This window comes from Aotus nancymaae, unplaced genomic scaffold, assembly GCF_030222135.1.
Source record: "Aotus nancymaae isolate 86718 unplaced genomic scaffold, 86718_ANA_hifiasm-v0.15.2.pri h1tg000029l, whole genome shotgun sequence".
Lineage (NCBI taxonomy): Eukaryota > Metazoa > Chordata > Mammalia > Primates > Aotidae > Aotus > Aotus nancymaae.
Genome location: NW_026988442.1, coordinates 76,548,325 through 76,569,072, shown reverse-complemented (window position 1 = coordinate 76,569,072; position 20,748 = coordinate 76,548,325). Strand labels below are relative to the sequence as shown.

The following is a 20,748-nucleotide window of genomic DNA, read 5'->3' as shown; positions in this document are numbered from 1 at the left end:
ACAATATTAACTACCACGGAGCTGGTCAGAGAAAAGTGCTAAAGATCTAACCATTAATTAAGGAATCTTTCTTAATCTGCTTGTTTTCAATTTAATGCCTTACCCATTCCCTCAACCACCTCTCTTCCTATATATACTTAAATATTTTTTTCTTTTTTCTTTCTGAAACAAGGTCGCAATCTGTCACCCAGGTGGGAGTGCAGTGGTGCGACCATAGCTCCCTGCAGCCTTAACCTTCTGAGCTCAAGAGATCCTCCCGTCTCAGCCTCCTGAGTAGCTGGGACTACTAAATTAACCATGGCATGCTGCCATGCCTGGTTAATTTTTTTTGTTGCTGTTATTTAGACAAGGGTCTCCCTATGTTGCCTGGGCTGGTCTTGAACTCCTGGGCTCAAGTGATCCTTCTGCCTTAGCCTCCCCAAGTGCTGGGATTATAAGTGTGAGCCACTATGCCCGGCCTTAAAAATTTTTTTTTTAAGAAGAGCAAATAAAACAAACTGACATCAGCATAACTATATATATATAATACATAATAATCCACTGTCATATACACTGAATAATGTTTAAATAATACTTGAATCTTTTGTCCCATTCTATATTTTAAAGAATTTGTTTCTTTAAAGACTTACGTCTCCATTTCCCCACCAAAAAACCAAAAATAAAACAAATCACAATTTTGCAATATTTGTTAAAAAACACAAGCAACCTTCCCAAAGAAACAAAACAAAACAACTAAAGAAGGCCGAGCGTGGTGACTCACGCCTATAATCCCAGCACTTTGGGAGGTCGAGGCAGGCAGATCACTTGATCAGGCCAAAAAGATGAAACCAGCCTCGACAACATGGCAAAACCCCATTTCTACTAAAAACACAAAAATTAGCCTGGCATGGGGGCTCACATTTGTAATCTCAGCACTTTGGGAGGCCTGGGCGGGTGGATCACCTGAGGTTAGGAGTTCAAGACCAGCCTGGCCAACGTGGCAAAATCCCATCTCTACTAAAAATACAAAAAATTAGCTGGGTGAGGTGGCAGGTGCCTGTAAGCCCAACTACTTGGGAGGCTGAGGCAGGAGAAGTGCTTGAACCCGGGAGGTGGAAGTTCCAGTGAGCCGAGATCGTGCCATTGCACTCCAACCTGGGCAACAAGAGCGAAACTCCATCTCTAACAAAACAAAACAAAAACTTATTCTACTATTTAAGCAATAACTTATTTTGAAAAATAGCATTTGAGAATTCTCATTATGTGCTGAAGGTAGGTTGAGAGGAAGGTTTAGCAGTGACTGACAGTAATGAGAAATTGATACATACTCTGCCATTATGGTAGTTCACAAACAGTACATGAGAGTAATCAGTATAGGTGCTATTCTAAAACAGAACATACCACTTGGGTAATAAAATTGAGGCTTTAGCACATAAAATCCAGAAAACAAGGGAGAGGGTAGAAAGAAAATAGTTTTAATAATATTGTGAACCAAAAGATACTCTAATATGTTAGCAAAAGGAGAGGGCAAGATTAGCAAGATTATGGCTAATGTTATGGTGGCTAAATTGAACAATGATGAATGCTGTCACAGGGAGTAAAACTTAACAAGTTAGGGTCCTGGCCACAGGGCTGCCAGCAGCTAAAAGGCCTAAAAGGAATAAAGAGTTCCTATAAGGTAATCAGTGGGAAAACTGATCCATGTCATCAACTGTGCTTTCTGATTGTAGCCTCTGGGCAATTGGCAGGAAGTTGGTTGATGAGGTCTCTTTGACATTTAGTAGCTATGACGAATAGAAAAACAAGCGAGAAAATCTCTATGATATACCCTAAAGCTATTTATGTCTGCTGGATGGAAAGAGAGAGTGGCTCCTGGTTTACTGAAAATGATTTTTTTGTTGTTTTTTGAGACGGAATATCACTCTGTCGCCCAGGCTGGAATGAAGCAGCATGATCTTGGCTGACTGCAACCTCCGCCTCCCTGGTTCAAGAGATTCTCGTGCCTCAGCCTCCCAAGTAGCTGGGACCACAAGCATGTGCCACCACACCTGGTTAATTTTTTGTATTTTTAGTAGGCACGGGGTTTCACCAAGTTGGCCAGGCTGGTCTCAAACTCCTGAGCTCACACGATCTACCGACCTTGACCTCTCAAAGTGCTAGGATTACAGGCACCTGGCCTGAATATGAGCTCTGAACTTGGAGTCTATGGGCTGCTCACAAGACCCTGGATGGCCATCTGTGAACTTGGGAAGCCCCTGAAATTGTCATTTTTTCTGCATTGTATGTGTTTTGTGGGAAGCAGTTCTTTACTGTCTCCACAGTCTCAAAAAAAAAAAATTCAAGACCCAACAAAGGTTAGGTGTAAGAGACTAAAATAAAACATCTGAAGAGGGACTTGTGGTTTTAATAGCTCTATTTCTTTTTTTCTTTTTTCAAGATAGATTCTTGCTCTGTTGCTCAGGCTGGAGTGCAATGGTGTGATCTCAGCTCACGGCAACTTCTGCCTCCCAGGTTCAAGCCATTCTCCTGCCTCAGCCTCCTGGGTAGCTGGAATTACAGGTGCCTGCCACCATGCCCGGCTAATTTTTGTGTTTTTAGTAGAGACGGGGTTTCACCACCTTGGCGAGGTGGGTCTTGAACTCCTGACCTAAGGTGATCCACCCACCTTGCCCTCTCAAAGTGTTGGGATTACAGGCATGAGAGCCTGGCCTAATAGCTTAATTTCTTTCCTTAATTATCTGCAGGTAAAGAGGAATTTCTTAATTCCTCTTTATGTGGATAAACACATGAGTGGTGACACTCTTTTTAAGGAGAAACAAATACATGAATTCTCTGACATACTTCATGAGAATCCCTCTGGCCTCTCTGAAATAATAATTTTTAAAAACTGAAGAATGCCATCACAGAGTAACCCCTGTGCAGGCATGAAATGTGCTAGCTGAGCTCATCTGTCTGTCATTGTAACTGGAGTTTGGATAGTTTCTCATACATAAGACAGCAAATGACAAGTAGAGTCACACAATCAAAAAGAGGGAAACTGCTGATAAGGTAAGTAGAAAAAAGCACATGGATTTGAATGGCTAGGAAGTTACCATATTGGTAGGACCTGAAGGTCACACAGGTCAGTTTAAAACAAAACACATTATCCTTAATTTTTTTTTTTTTTTTTTTAGATAAGAGTCCAGGCTGGAGTGCAATGGCGTGATCTCGACTCACTGCAACCTCCACCTCCCGGGTTCAGGTGATTCTCCTGCCTCAGCCTCCAAGTAGCTGGGATTACAGGTGCCCACCACCATGCCTGGCTAATTTTTTGTAGAAATAGGGTTTCACTATGCTGGCCAGGCTGGTATCGAACTCCTGACCTCAGGTGATCCACCCACCTTCGCCTCTCAAAGTGCTGGGATTACAGGCGTAAGCCACAGCGCCCAGCCATCCTTGATGTTTTAAGACAGAGACATATCACTATCAACTCATGAAGATTCAAGTGGGTAATGGGGATATGTCTGGTTTATAAAAGACGAAAATGACCTTAAACAAGATACTGATTTGTAGATAAAGATACCAAATATAAATATAAAATTTCTATATCTGTAAGATGCTTCTAATGACTTTTCTGTTGTCCTTTTCATTAATTCTTCATAAAGTGTCCTCTTTTAGTAGAGATGGTGACACTGCTACAGCTGTTAGTAAATTCACTAATTAAAGCATTTGGGAAAAAGGCAGTAAGAAATAATTGCAAATAGAATGTTCCCCAAATAAATGCATGTTTTCCAAAAATGTTAGATTCATCAATAACATGACTTCCTGCTCCTTAGAGGAGGAGGAGTGATCTAAGCCTACAGTAATTTTTACCACAAAGCTGATGAGAAAAATATAATTACAACAACATGCCCATGCATAAGGAAAGTGGAAGATAGAACATATTCCTCTCTTTATACAGCTGAAATTCAGCTATTCAGTTATTATGTTCCTATCTTTTGTTCAATATTGTTTTTGAAAAACAAAAGAAAAATACTGCTTTTGGTGAGAAGTGCTGGGAATACAAACTGCGAAATGCTTAAGATGGCAAAATGCATGTTTTTATCTGAAAAGTTCAGAGTCCTAATCTATTTGCTCTGTTTTGCACCATAGCAAACTACTGGTCTTTACAGACAAATCCCCTGGCTATGACGATAGGATTAAAAGTCAGTTATTAGAAATGAAGGAGAGGGGAAAAAAATCTAGTAAAACTCATAAAAAATAAAGCACTTCAAAGCTTGGTGCTATTCCAGGGAAGCACAGGCTACCAACAAAAGCATTGATGTCAGGTTTAATAGACTGTGATCAAAGGGCAGCTCTGGTAGGAATCATTACTGCCTCATGTTATTTGGCTCCGGTTCCTAAAAAAAATTAATAAACCTGTTTTACAAATGGGTGATTGGGACACCATGCTGGTCTCTTCAACCACAGAGGATTGATGATGGGAACTGGAACTAAGGAGCCCTCACTGGCATTTGTAAACAAGCCAACAAGAGTCTGTTTTCAAAGGATATAGAGTGACACAGTAGGGTTTTAATCATCTAACTGAAAAAATAGGTTTAAATTATTCTAAGAAAGAAATGACTGTATTTTTGCAGATTTTCCAAAATGTTCATTCCCATACAACTGAATAAAATATTGACAATGATTCACTCTTAGGCATAACTACTAGAGTTTCTCTGCAGGTAGATAGAAAACAAAACAAAACACATTTTGATTTTTTAAAAAACCCAAAGTAGTAAAAAAGAAAATGTTATTGTTTATCATTATTATTTTTTTAGAGACATGGTTTTAGCCAGGTGTGATGTCCCATGAAGTGAGAGGTTAGACTCCTGTACACATCCCTAGGAAAGAGGCTGAATGCAGGTAGATGAGCAGCAACAGCCTGCAGGCCCCACTTCCACAGCAACTCATTTCCATGGCACCACTGGAATTCCAGTCAGCTACCAGAAGCAGCACTGCACCTCCCTAAGAAGGAGGTCCTGAGGGGAGGGGCTGGTTGCCATGTTTGCTGTTTGGGCACCTTGGTCCTTCCAGTCTTCAGGCTTTGAAGAGTCCAAGTGGAAGGGAATATGGAGGGCAGAAGACATCCCCCAGCACAGCACAGCTGCTCTACCAAAATGTGGCCAGACTGCTTTCTTTAAGTGAGTCCCTGATCCTATTTCTCCTCACTGGGCAGAACCTCCCAACCAAGTCACCAGCTATCTCCTTCAGGTGCCTCTGGACCAGTAACAGGCCTGTACCTCCCTGGGATGAAGCTCCCAGAGGGAGGGATAGGCTACCATCTTTGCTGTTTCGCACACTTCACTGGTGATACCTCTAGGTACTGGAAAATCTGAGGTGACTAGGGACTGGAGGGGTACTCAGCATTCTCCAATAGCCCTATGGAAAACTGGCCAGACTGTTACATGGGTGCCCATTCCCATATCGGCTCATTGGGTAGGTCCTCTTGGCCTGGGGCTCTAGCCATCCCCCACCAGAGCTATCGAGCCAGTAGTGACTCAGCAACTCCCTGTATAGAGCCTCCAGGCCCAAAACTATAAAAGCCCTGGAAGAAAACCTAGGCAATACCATCTTGGACAAAGGAATAGGCAAAGATCTCATGACAAAGAACACCAAAAGCAATCTCAACAAAAGCAAAAGTTGACAAGTGAGATCTAATTAAATTAAGATCGTCTGTACAGCAAAATAAACTACCAACAGAGTAAACAAACAACCTCCAGAAAGGAAAAAAGTATTTGCAAACTATGCATCTGACAAAGGTCTAATAATCAGCATCTAAAAGGAACTTAAATAAATTTACAAGAGAAAAGCAAAAAATTCCATTAAAAAGTGGGCAAAGGGCCTGGTGGAGGCTGAGGTGGGTGGATCACCTGAGGTCAGTAGTTTGAGACTAGTGTGGCCAAAATGGTGAAACCCTGTCTTTACTAAAAATACAAAATTAGCTGGGCATGGTGGCGTGCACCTGTAGTCCCAGCTACTCGGGAGGTTGAGGCATGAGAACTGCTTGAACCTGGGAGGCAGAGGTTCTAGTGAGCCAAGATTATACCACTGCACTCCAAGCTGGATGACAGAATGAGACTCTGTCTCAAAAAAAAAAAAAAAAAAAAGTGGGCAAAGGAAACAAACAGACACTTCTCAAAAGAAGACATACATATGGCCAACAAGTATATGAAAAAAAACTCAGTATTACTGATCATTAGAGAAATGCAAATCAAAACCACAATGAGATACCATCTCACACCAGTCAGAATGGCGATTATTAAAAAGTATAAAAATAACAGACGTGGGCAAGGTTGCGGAGAAAAGGGAACACATACACTGTTGGTGGGAGTGTAAATTAATTCAACCATTGTGGAAAGCAGTACGGCGATTCCTCAGAGAGCTGAAAGCAGAACTACCATTTGACCCAGCAATCCCATTACTGGGTATATACCCAGAGGAATAGAAATCATTCTACCATAAAGACATAGGCACAGAAATGCTTGTTGTAGCACTATTTACAATAGCAAAGACATGGAATCAACCTAAATGCACATCAATGACAGATTAAAGAAAGAAAATGTGGTACTTATACACCACGGAATATGGTTTTTTATGTAGCCATAAAAAAGAATGATATCATGTCTTTTGTGGGGGCATAGATGGAGCTGGAGGCTATTATCCTTAGCAAACTAATGCAAGAACAGAACACCATATACCACATGTTCTTACTTATAAGTGTGATATGGTTTGGCTATGTCCCCACCCAAATCTCAACTTGAATTATATCTCCCAGAATTCCCACACTTTGTGGGAGGAACCCAGGGGAATGTAATTGAATCATAGCGGCCAGTCTTTCCCATGCTAGTTTAGTGATAGTGAATACGTCTCACAAGATCTGACGGTTTTATCTGGGGTTTCTGCTTTTGCTTCCTTCTCATTTTTTCTTGCCACTGCCATATAAGAAGTGCCTTTTTCCTCCTGCTGTGATTCTGAGGCCTCCCCAGCCATGTGGAACTGTAAGTCCAATTAAACCTCTTTTTCTTTTCAGTCTCAGGTATGCTTTTATCAGCAGTGTGAAAACGGACTAATACAATAAATTGGTATCAATAGAGTGGGGTGTTGCTGAAAAGATACCTGAAAATGTGGAAGCGACTTTGGAACTGGGTAATAGGCAGAGATTCGAACAGTTTGAAGAGCTTAGAAGAAGACAGGAAAATGTGGGAAAATTTAGAACTTCCTAAAGACTTGTTGAATGGCTATGCCCAAAATGCTGATAGCAATATGGACAATAGAATCCAGGCTGAGGTGGTCTCAGATGGAGATGAGGAATTTTTTGGGAACTGGAGCAAAGGTGATTCTTGTTATGTTTTAGCAGAGACCGGTAACATTCTGTCCTTATGCTAGAGATTTGTGGAGCTTTGAACTTGAGAGAGATGATTTAGGGTATCTGGCAGAAGAAATTTCTAAGTAGCAACCCATTCAAGAGGTGATTTCATTGTTGTTAAAGGCATTCAGTTTTATAAGGGAAGCAGAGCATTAAAGTTTGGAAAACTTGCAGCCTGACTATGTGGTAGAAAAAAAAAATTCTGGGGAGAAATTCAAGCCAGCTGCAGAAATTTGCATAAGTAGCAAGAAGCCTAATGTTAATCCCCAAGACCATAAAGAAGATGTCTCCAGGTCATGTCAGAGACCTCCACGGTAGCTCCTCCCATCAGAGGCTTGGAGGCCCAGGAGGAAAAAGTGGTTTTGTGTGGGCCACATCCTAGGTCCCTGTGCTCTGTGCAGCCTAGGGACTTGATTCCCTGTGACCTAGCTGCTCCAGCCATGGCTGAAAGGGGCCAATATATGGCTTGGGCTGTGGCTTCAGAGGGTGGAAGCTCCAAGCCTTGGCAGCTTCCATATGGTATTGAGCCTGCAAGTGTACAGAGGTCAAGAATTGAAGTTTGGGAACCTCTGCCTAGATTTCAGAAGATGTATAGAAATGACTGGATGCCCAGGCAAAAGTCTGCTGCAGGGGCAGGCCCCTCATGGAGAACAGTGGTAGGGCAGTGCGGAAGGATAAATGGGGTTGGACCCCTCACAAAGAGTCCCTAGTGGGGCACTGCCTAGTGGAGCTGTGAGAAGAGGGCCACTGTCCTCCAGATCCCAGAACTGGAGATCCACTGACAGCTTGCATCATACTCCTGGAAAAGCAATAGACACTCAATGCCAGCTTGTGAGAGCAGCCACAAGGGAGGCTGTACCCTGCAAAGCCAGAGAGGCGGAGTTGCCTAAGACTATGGGAATCTACCTTTTGCATCATTGTGACCTGGATGTGAGACCTGGAGTCAAAGGAGATCATCCTGGAGCTTTAAAATTTGACTGCCTCACTGGATTTCGGACTTGCATAGGCCCTATAACTCCTTTGTTTTGGCCAATTTCTCCCATTCAGAATAGCTGTATTTACCCAATACCTGTACCCCCATTGTATCTAGGAAGTAACTAGCTTGCTTTTGATTTTACAGGCTCATAGGCAGAAGACTTGCCTTGTCTCAGATGAGACTTTGGACTGCGGACATTTGGGTTAATGCTGAAATGAGTTAAGACATGGGGGGACTTTTGCGAAGGCATAATTGGTTTTGAAATGTGAAGACATGAGATTTGGAAGGGCTAGGGGTGGAATGATATAGTTTGGCTGTGTCCCCACCCAAATCTCAACCTGAATTGTATCTCCCAGATTTCCCATGTGTTGTGGGAGAGACCCAGAGTGAGGTAATTGAATCATGGGGGCTAGTCTTTTCATGCTATTCTTCTGATAGTGAGTAAGTCTCACTAGATCTGATGGGTTTATCATGGGTTTCTGCTTTTGCTTCCTTCTCATTTTCTCTTGCCACCACCACGTAAGAAGTGCCTTTCACCTCCCACCATGATTCTGAGGCCTCCTCAGTCATGTGAAACTGTAATTCCAATTAAACCTCTTTTTCCACCAGGCACAGTGGCTCATGCTGTAATCCCAGCATTTTAGGAGGCCAAGGTGGCCAGATCATGAGGTCAAGAGATCAAGACCATCCTGGCCAACATGGTGAAACCCCATCTCTACTAAAAAATATTAAAATTAGCTGGGCATGGTGGTGTGCACCTGTAGTCCCAGCTACTTGGGAGGCTGAGGCAGCCCATAAGGCAGAAGTTGCAGTGAGCCAAGATCATACCACTGCACTCCAGCCTGGCCACAGGGCAAGACGCCGTCTCAAAATAAATAAATAAATAAAATACAAAAAATATTTTTCTTCCCAGTCTTGGCTATGTCTTCAACAGCATGAAAATGGACTAAAACAGACCGGGTGCAGTGATGCACGCCTGTAACTCCAGCACTTTGCGAGGCCAAGGTGGGTGGATCACAAGGTCAAGAGATAGAGACCATCCTGGCCAACATGGTGAAACACTGTCTCTACTAAAAATACAAAAATTAGCTGGGCATGGTGGTGTGCACCTGTAGTCCCAGCTACTCAGGAGGCTGAGGCAGGAGAATCGCTTGAACCCAGAAGGCAGAGGTTGCAGTGAGCCGAGAGCTAAAAAATAAGGAAACAACAGACACTAGGGTCTACTTGAGGGGGGAGGTTGCGTGAGGAGAGGAGCAGAAAAGATAACTATTGGGTACTGAGCTTAATACCTGGGTGAAAAAATATGTACAACAAACCCCTGTGACACGTTTACCTATGTAACAAACCTTCTATTGTACCCTCAAACCTAAAGTTAAAGTTAAAAAATATAAAGAAAAGATTAAAGGATTTTTTGTAGAAAAAAATCATAACATCAAAAGTAGTATACCCAAGTGTCTTTGAGAATGGCTGTCTCTTCCAATAAGGACAATTAGAATTTATAGCAAAATATCATATAACATATGAATTATTAGAATGTAACTCAGGAGGTTAAATTAATCCACTTTTGTCTAGTGTGCATCTATGTATCATTATTTCTCTTTTAAGCTCGAGGGCTGGCCTCCAAATGACTATTAGACAACAGCTGAAGTTCAGAGACACCTCCTTCTCAAGATATACTGAGAGAACTCTTCACCTCTGTCCTTAAACCAGCTCCTCTTTACCATCACAATCTTTTGGCTCTTCACTGCTCATCTAAATTAACTATAAAGTCCTCTATATGGAATCTCCACGTTTAGACTAACTGGATCTCTTTTCATTGTTTCAATTTGTCCTCTCCTTATCAACCTGCATGCTATTGGCTGTGGTGTTTTCCTTAAGTGCCTGCTTCAATTCCTTCTATTCTGCTGCTATTAGATAGGATTCTACCCAAGTCTCATTTTATTGATTCTACTGCTGAAATGTCTGGCATTTTTTCCCTCTCTATTGTCATTACCATTTTTAGGAATTCAGGTTGGGTATGGTGCCTCAAATCCCCTCTGGGGGGAAGCTTTATACATACTAATAGCATCATGAATAAAAAGGAACTGGCTTTATTAATAATAAACCTGTAAGTGCCTGATAGTACCAAAGTAAAATTCTGGTAAAAGGTATATTGAAGAAGCCAGTTAGAACCCAGGGCCAAAACGAGACTTCCTAACTCATCAGCTCAGATCTAGCAGCAGAGGAGTGGTAGGGCCTGCCAAAGTAGGCTTGTTTGCTGTGCTCACAGTGGAGGCAGAAAGCAAAGGAGAGGCAGAGAGCAAAGCACAGTTCACATACCTTGAACTGTGACCCAAACAAGTTCTCAGGCTCTGAAAAATCAGCGGGAGAAAGCCCTGACTAGGAATGGAGAGAGATACCTTCACCACAGGCTGAAACTAGATGGGAAACTATACTGTGCTTTGCTTAACAATGGAGATACAGACACATTCTAAGAAATGTATCTTTAGGTGATTTCACAGTTGTGCCAAACATCATAGAGTGTACTTACACAAACCTACATGGCATAGCATACACACCATTATCTAGACTATGTAGTATAGTCTATTACTCCTAGACTACAAACCTGTACAGCAGTTACAGTACTGAATATTATAGGTAACTGTATCACATGGTGACTATTTGTATATGTAAACAGAGAAAAGGTAATGCATTGTGCTACCATGTTACTGTGGCTACAACCTCACCAGGTGATAGGAACTTTTCAGTTCCATTATAACCTTATGAGACTTCCATTGCATACGCGATTGTAGTTGACCAAAACATTATTAGGTGATGCATGACTGTAATCCATTCCCCAAGTACCACTGCCTCCAAGAACTTCTGTCTCTTTACCCTTCCATTTGTTTTTCACATTGCCATTAGGATTATCTTTTGAAGACAGAAATCTGAACATGTCATTTGTCTGCTTAAAAATCTCTCATGACACTATATACTTCCAGAATCAGGTCTCACTTCTTGGCATGGCAAGTTTGAGTTCCTCTCCAACTGGTTAGTGCCAAAGTTTTAGGCTTCCTCTCCTTCAACTCACTTCTCATGTGCCATAAGCTCACATATTTGTGTAGATTTCACATTCCCAGAACAACTGATGTTTGTTCACATTGCTGTGCTTTTAGGCATGCTTTTGATGTTCTCTCAGCCTGAAATTGGACCTATTGCCTTTGAATTCATCCTTTAAAATCCAGCTCACGGCAAGACACGGTAGCTCATGCCTGTAATCCCAGAACTTTGGGAGGCTGAGGTGGGTGGATCGTAAGGTCAGGAGTTCAAGTCCAGCCTGATCAACATGGTGAAACCCCATCTCTAAAAAAAAAATTCAGCTCAGATATTTCCTAAGGGAAATTTTCTCAAATGTACTAGGTAGTTATTCTGTCCTGTGTTCCCAGAGCCTGACTTACATGTCTCTATTTTCATATTTATCATATTGCATTAAAATGATTTGTTTACAACTGTTTTTTCCCAACTAAAGAGTAAGCTCCACAGGAAAGTTAGCCATTTTCCTCATCTTTGTCTCCTCAAAATTTAGCATATAGTCTTTTAAAAAATAACAGCTTTGGCCAGGTGTGGTGGCTCATGCTTGTGATCCCAGCTACTCGGGAGGCTGAGGCAGGAGAATCGCTTGAACCTGGGAGGCGGAGGTTGCAGTGGGCCAAGATCACGCCACTGCACTCCAGCCTGGATGACAGACTGAAACTCAGTCTCAAAAAAAAAACAAAACAGAAAACATTTGTATTGATATATAATCCATATACCATAAAATTCACCCTTTTAAAGTGTCCAATTCAATTAATTTAGTATATTCAGAGTTTTACAACCATCACCCCTGTTTAATTGTAGAACATTTTCATTACCTTCACAAAGAAACCCTATACTCATTAGGCAACATTAAATAAAATTTATGTGAAGCCATTGTTTTAGTCTGAGCTCCTACACTAGGATCCAAAAGACTAGACCAAACCAGAACAGAGTAACACATGCTAGGTGCTACTTAACCGAACTTATAAACAGGCCAGTTTTCTTTTTTAAACAACAACAAAAACAAACAAACAAACAAAACCCCTGGAGATTCAAAGCAAACAATCAAAAGGGTCCAGTCAACCTGAACCAGCATGAGGAAGTCCTCTCTGCTTTACCCCTCCAAGGAAAATAACTTTGAAACCATTAACCTGCTTTGCATTCCTTGTTTATCCTTTTCTCCCTATAAAACTCACTCACTCTGCTCTGCTCAGCTTAGTGAAGGATCTTTCTAGTTCGTAAATGGGATGCTGCCCAATTCATGAATTGCTAATAAAAACCAATCAGGGCTGAATGCAGTGGCTAACGCCTATAATCCCAACGGTTTGGAAGGTCAAGGCAGGAGGATTGCTTGAGCTAAGGAATTTGAGACCAGCCTAAGCAACATAAGGAGGCCCCCATCTCTACAAAAAATAAAAAATTAGCCTGGTATGCTGGCATGATGATAGTGCTGGCTATTTAGGAGGCTGAGGCAGGAGGGTCACTGGAGCCCAGGAGTTTGAGGATGCAGTGAACTCTGACCTCTCCACTGAACTCCAGCCTGGGCGATAGAGTGAGACTCTGTCTCTTTTTTTTTTTTTTTTAAATCAGTTACAGTGGTAGGGGTAAGGGTAAGTGACTTTGTGACTTTGTCTCTTAAAACACACACACACACACACACACACACACACACACACACACAAGTAACCCTTCCCAAACAAAAAACCCAATCAGCTATTTAAAACTCAATTTGCTAATTTTTTTTTTTTTTTTTTTTTTTTTGTTGTGAGACAGGGACTTACTCTGTCATCCAGGCTGGAGTGCAGTGGAGAAATCATGGTTCACTGCAGCTTTGACTGCCCTGGGCTCAGGTGATCCTCTCTTCTCAGCCTCTTGAGTAGCTGGGACTACAGGCATATACTACCATGCCCACCTAATTTTTGTATTTTTTGTAAAGACAGGGTTTTGTCACGTTGTCCAGGCTAAATTTTGTTCTTTGACAGCAGTCACTGCCCATCCTCTCCTTGAATCTCCTAGCAAGTACTAGCCTACTTTTTGTCTGTATGGATTTGCCTATTCTGGCTAATCTGAATAAAAAGAGCCACATAAGAAGTGGCCTTTATGTCCTATTTCTTTCACTTAGCATATCTTCAGGGTTCATCCATGGTGCAGCAAGTATCCTTTTTAAGGCCAAATCATATTCCACTGTATGTGTCAGAGGCATCTGAACCAGAGCAACTCCATCTTGAATAGGGGCAGGGTAAAATGAGGCTGAGACCTGCTGGACTACATTTCAAGGATGTTAGACATTATTAGTCACAGGACGAGACAGGAGCTTGACAGGAATGGTTTCACAACACGCAAGTCCCAGAGACCCTGCTGATAAAACAGGATTCAATAAAGAAGGTAGCCAAGACCCACTAAAACCAAGATGGTAATGAAAGAGACCTTTGGTCATCCTCACAGCTCATTATATGCTAATGAAATGCATTAGCATGCTAAAAGACATTCTCACCAGTACTGTAACAGTTTACAAATGCCCTGGCAACATCTGGAAGTTATCCTAAACGGTCTAAAAAGGGAAAGAACCTTCAGTTCCAGGAACCTACAACCTGTTTCCTGGAAAACTCATGACTAATCCAACCCCTTGTTTGGCATAAAATCAAGAAATAACCATAGTATACTCAGTAAAGCAGCCCATGCCACTGCTCTGCCTATGGAGTAGCCATTCTTTAGTCTCTTTACTTGTCTAATAAATGTCATTTCACTTTACTCTACAGACTCACCCTGAATTCTTTCTTGCATGAGATCCAATAACTCTTTCTTGAGGTCTGAATCGGGACCCCCTTCTGGGAACATACGGATTAACCACACTTTGTTTACCCATTCATTAATTCATAAATATTTGGACTGGTCTAACTTTTTTGGCTATTATGAATCATGTTGCTATAACACCCATATCCAAGTTTTTGTGTGGACAGATGTTCTCAATTTCCTTCGAAGTACAATTGCTGGGTCATATGGTAACTCTATGTTGAGGAACTCCTACATGGTTTTACAAAATGGCTGTATCATTTTACATTTCTACCAGCAATATAAAGTCTTCTAATTTCTCTACATCATTGCCAATACTTGTCTTTTTTTGTTTTAGTCATCCTACTGGGTGTGTTGTGGCATCTCATTGTAGTTTTGACTTGTATTTCATATCATCTTAATAAATGTTTATATAATGAATGATCTTTGAATGTCCTGTATGTGGCTCACATCCTAGAAACACTGACTAAACCAAATTGAAGTTTTTCAATGTTGCATTCATTCCACGTACATTTATTGAAGCCCCACGATATGCTAACTCTAATGTATAGTTTGGCAAAGTTATGAGAACAGACCTTGAAGCAGAAAGGCCTGGCACTTTCTGCCCCAATTGTGTCACTTATTGGCTGTATGACCTTGGGCACATTATGTAACCTTTCTCAGATTTAGTGGGGTATCCTCCTCATGATGTTTGCTCTGAAGGTTAAATTGAGGAAGGACACCCAGGCATCTGGGATTCCCTCCCCTTCTGTCATCCACTGTGCAGCTCAATAGAAGAGAGAGCAGGCCAGCTGGCACCTCCTGAATCTCCTTCCTAAAAATAACAAGCTTGGTCTTGGGGAAACTCTCTGGAAGACACTATTTTCACTTAAAACAAGATCAAACCAGAGACCTTTTCACATGTGAGTCCTAAAACTGTAAACCAGAACACTTTCATATGTGATTCCTGAAACTGTAAACAGAGACTTTTCCACATGTGAGTCCTAAAACTGTAAACCGGAACCCTTTCATATGTGATTCCTAAAGCTATAAACCTAAGATTCTTCCACGTGTAACATCTAAAGTATAAGCCTATATAAAGGCAGAACTTTCCTTTGTTAAATGAGCTGGGCTTTTGACAAATTACTGCCTGGTCTCCTGGCCAAGTAAACTCTTCCCTCCTTTATTAGGTGTTCGAGAGATCCATTTCCCGTGGCCGCTCCTGCTACAAAATAAGATCATGAGCCTGGAGTGGTGGCTCATACCTGCAATCCCAACACTTTGGGAGGCTGAGGTGGGAGGACTGCTTAAGCCTAGGAGGACTGCTTGAGACCAGCCTGGACAACATGGTGAGATCCTATCTTTATTTAAATAAGTTTTTTTTTTTTTAAAAGATCCTGAATGTTAAGGGCTTAGCACAATGGCTGCAAGAAATAACAACTCAATACATGTTAGTCATTATTATTGAGTATATTAAAGTCATAAAAGTAAATAAGACAAATGTCTAATAATAACATAATGTGATGTAAGCTATTGAAACAGCAAAGTAAAAAGGGCTCCCTGGAGAATCTCCAACTCGCCTGTGCATTGGGAGGATGGGGTGGAGCCTTGAGAAGTTCATACCCTTTGCAGGAAGAAGGAGCCTGGCCTCTCTTGTTCCTGGGTGGTTAACTGTTAGCAGGAAGCCTGCTAGCACGACTCTCGCTTTGCTGAGAGTCCTTGTTTCCCTTTTTATTCTTTTCACCCAATAAACCCTGTCCTTCTCACCCTACAATGTGTCTGCATGCCTAAATTATCCTGGTCGTGTGACAAGAACCCAGATTTACCTACAACACTATGACAGAGACATTTGTATGTCTCTATCTGTAACAATGAGGCTACCCTTATGTCCTTATTATTAGGCTATTATGCAGACGAATTACATAATAGTTAGAAAGTCCTTTGAATTCTTAAAATATATATTAAATAAATATTTAAGATGTGCTAGCCCCAAGAAACCAGTTCTTTACCATATTCAGATAGAAGAGATTTTGGACAAGTGGGATTTAGATTTCATGAATGCCACAACTCCTGTGGTCAACTTTCCTTTTGCTGTTACCATTTATTCAAATAGACAACATGCAGGAAAAAAGGTTATTTTTTTTTGTATATATGAGACATTTTTAATTTGCACTTTTTACCATAGCAAAGCAAACATTTCATACAATGTTGGCATTTAATAAAAAATGTGGTTTGTTTTTGAATTTTGAGAACTTTGTTTTGTTTTTGTTTGTTTTTGAGACAGAATCTCACTCTGTTGCCCAGGCTGGAGTACAGTGGCACAATCATCCACCTGTGCTCAAGCGATCCTCCCACCTCAGCCTCCAAAGTGGCTGGGACTACAGGTGTGTACCACCACACCCAGCTAATTTTCTTCTTGTTTTTTAAAATAGAGATAAGATCTAGCCATGTTGCCCAGGCAGGTCTCAAAACACTTGGGCTCAAGTGGAACTGGGCCTCTCAAAGTGCTTGGATTACAGGCATGAGCCACCAAGCTCTGGCTTGAGGGCATATTTTAAAATTTCATAATAATGCTGAAGAGCTCGCCTAATTACATACAATTTTTTGCAGCAGACAAGCAATCATTCTACATATTTTTAATGCAAATGTAAGTGTTTGAAATGTAAATTTGCTTTGGGTAAAGGATGGTCCAGAAGCTCTTGAGGACAGGAGGCCAGGGAACTTAAGGATGACTGTGATGGAGAAAAGGCAGGCCAAAGATGCTCGCACAGAGGTAGGGTGAGGAAAGCAGGCAACTAGGGAGAGGCTAACAAGGGCAAGGAACACTGGGACACACTGAACTAAGGGCACACAAAACAACTGGCAAGGGAAAGCAGAGATTGCATTGTGGGCTGATGCAAGAGGTAGTAAGAAATGACTGGAAGTAGTCCTTCTGGCTGGATTTGTGAATTTCCTAGAGATCCATCTCAAAATGTAAAGATAACTACTGTATGAAGTAAGGAAACAGAAGCAGCTCTGGCTTATTGAGATGAAAAGAAGAGAAGCCAAGCAGAAATCAGACATATCGTCACCAGAAGCAGGACTCATTACCCATACTAAATTAGAGGTTTTTTTTTTTTTTTTTTTTGCTCACCTATGAATCATTTATGCACCAAGTTTCTCTTAGGATACATTATAGTTTATATATAATGGATGAAAGGGGGCTTAGAAGCCATCTATTAATCTAGGGACTCAAATGGCTAGATAAATAATGTTGCTGATTATTGGAGAAAGGAGTAAAAGAGGATAAGAAAAGGCCCTAAAGAGGTTAAGGGAAGGGCCCCAATTTCCCACAGCTAGAGCTAGAGGAAGAGATGCCTGTCAGATGATGGTAGCAAAACGAAAAGCGGAGAGAGAAGCAGGCTCACTATTTGACTACTCCACTCAGTTTGCTTTATTCAGAAATAGCCTTTCATTGCTTGGAAATAATATACACTAATATTATGCATACCTTTCTCCTGCCTGGAGATGACCTACATTATCACTCAATGGAAGCCACTGTAGGGAAATCAAAACACCTCAAAATCAAAATAGTACTTAGAAGTCAGGCACATTCAGATGTAGAAGAAAGGAAGAAGTGGTGGAAATTGGACTGACCACATCTGAGGCAGTGACCCTGGTGATGGACTCCAAGGCAGGACTACTTACTTATGGGACAGCCAACTGGGCTGTGCAAAAATACCTTTCCTTGTGGTGGTGGAATTTTTTCTTTTCACTTGAGTTGGACTTCAATTTGAGTTTCATTTGGGTTAATAAATGCTGTAATTTCTTTTAGAAATGTAAATATATATAGCATAGGTAAAGAATTGTGACTCACACATTTGTGTGGATTAGTTTCATTCAAGGTACTATTCAAATATTTGAATAATATATTCAAGTGTGTGTGTGTGAGTGTGTGTGTGTGTATAACATATCTAAGTATATATCAAGGTATAGCAGCAGCATTAGCCAATGTTGGGTTGAAGCAGAGTCCTAGTGATACCAGATTGTTCCTGGAACTGAGCTGGTCCGGCTGCATTTTCTCGTGGCCCAGTAACGAGGAGCAGACAAAATAGGAAAGAAGAGAATTTATTGCTTTAACTGGATACAAGGAGAAGGTCGGAAGAGATAATTCCACCAGACCAACTCAGAGTGTTACAATTTTCTTGGTGCTTATATAGGTGGGGTTGTGTGCCTATGTGCAGCATAGCATATTCCTAAGTCTACAGGTAACTAATTTTGTTTCAACTGGAAGGTCAGAGGCCAAGAAAATGCTTGCTAAATCCAATTAAGCTGTGAGGGCCCCAGTACTTTCAAGGCCTGTCTACTGAGATACCAGAGTGATTATTTATTTTCATTTCAAAAATTTTTTAAATTTTTATTTGTTTGAGACAGGATCTTGCTCTGTCGCCCAGGCTGAAGTGCAATGGTGCAATCTTGGCTCGCTGCAACCTCCATCTCTTAGATTTGAGCCATTATTACGCCTCAGCCTCCTGAGTAGCTGGGACTACATGTACGTGTCACTACAGCCAGCTAATTTGGGTATTTTTAGTAGAGATGGGGTTTCACCATGTTGGCCAGGCTGGTCTCCAACTCCTGACCTCAGGTGATCTGTCTGCCTGAGCCTCCCAAAGTGCTGGGGTTACAGGTGTGAGCCACCATGCCCTGCCCCCGGAGTGATTATTTCTATCTTACCTCATTTACAGCTTGGCCCAGAGATGCCTCAGACTCTCTAATAAATCTATTCAAACAGCTGCCTCTGTTACCTTCAGTCATCTCAGATTTCATGGACCCCAGACAGGTCCTACTCTAGGAATGTAAATATGTCTTCATTATTTTGGCTTGTTAGGGAGAAGGCTTTGGAAGGCTCCCAGTGATCATATATTTCATTTTTAGCTTTGATGTCTGGGTACTAATTTCCCTAGGCTTAACTATTTGCTCAATGTTAAGGCAGTGCAGTGGAAATTCATCTATGTAAGTGGAGTGTTATGCAGGCTTATCTGTGTAACTGTCATGCAGGTCTGTCTGTGACTGTCAGAGAGAACTGGCCTGCCACAAGATCATGGGGAGGACCAGAAAGCCCTGGTGGTAAAGTGAGGGATTGAAGAATGGCTTTGCTGAAAATTACCAAAATACTTCTTTTTTTTTTTTCTTGCTGTTATCTAGGCTGGAGTGCAGTGGCACAATCATGGCTCACTGCAGCCTCTATCTCCGAGCTCACGTGATTCTCCTGCTTCAGTCTCCCAAGTAGCTGGGACCACAGGCATGTGCCACCATACTCAGCTAATTTGCTTTTATTTTTTTGCAGAGACAAGGTCTCACTTGTTGCCCAGGCTGGTCTCAACTCCTGGGCTCAAGTGATCTTCCTGCATTGAAATCCCAAAGTGCTGGAATTACAGATGTGAGCAACTGCACCTGGCCAATATTTTAACAACTAGTACACTTATACTAGTATATATTGGCGGAGTACTGTTAAGAGTAGGTAGCTAGGCAGACATGAGTAGGGCAGGAGAGGGCCCCTCGACAACCAGGAATGTCAGGTGATTATCAGATGATGGTCAGGTGTTTGTTACATGTCTCTCTAAAATAACATTTGGTTGCAGCCAGCATCAGGGAAAGGCATTCTCCAAATAGATACAAAACACCTGAAGGTGGTGATCTGCAGCTTCCCAATAAGATCTCAGAAGCTGGGTGAGTGGGCCCAAGCATGAGCACTGAGAGGCAAAATGGTGGAGTCTAACTGACATATTACCTTCTTTCCTCTAGGAACACTGGACTGGCAGGAAAAAAATGCCCCAAAGGAGCATGTGCACAACTTCAGTAAACACACTGCATATGTGCCCCTCCCAAGTGCTGGTAGGCTACTGTACATGCCGACAGCCCACCCTAAGGGAAGAATAAGGGGAGAAGAAACACAAACCCTGGAATCTATGCCAATGTATAAAACCCCAAGTCAGGTTTGCAAATGGCACTTGGATTGGCTCAAGTCGCCCACCTGGCCCTTTTCCAAGTGTACTTTACTTCCTTTCAATCCTGCTCTAAAAAAATTTTTTTTGAGACAGAATCTCACTCTGTCACCCAGGCTGGAGTGCAGTGGTGCAATCTCAGCTCACTGCAACCTCCGGCTCCCAGGCTCAAGTGATTCTCCTGCCTCAGCCTCCTAAGTAGTTGGGATTATAAGCGCGTGCTACCATACCTGGCTAATTTTTCTATTTTTAGTAGAGATGGGGTTTCACCATGTTGTCCAGGCTGGTCTCGAACTCCAGATCTCAGGTGATCCACTTGCCTTGGGCTCCCAAAGTACTGGGATTACAGGCGTGAGCCACTGTGTCTGGCTTAAACATTTTTAATAAACTTTTACTCCTGCTTTAAAACTTGCCTCAGTCTCTCCTGCCTTGTGCCCCTTGACTGAATTCTCTCCTCTAAGGAGGCAAAAAGCTAGTTGCTGCAGAACTGTACAGATTCACTGTTGCTAAGAGTACCACCTTTGGTTCTATTTATTTATTTTTTAATCCCAATAGCTGAATTATGTGGCAGAAAGAGAATTCTGAGTAAAAGAAGA

At 41.8% G+C, this 20,748-nt stretch overlaps 1 protein-coding gene across 19 annotated transcripts in view; it reads right to left on the bottom strand.

Moving 5' to 3' along the window:
* Positions 1-20,748, bottom strand: part of ZRANB3 (zinc finger RANBP2-type containing 3) — a 313,593-nt gene that overhangs the window by 67,264 nt on the left and 225,581 nt on the right. The window lies entirely within an intron of this gene.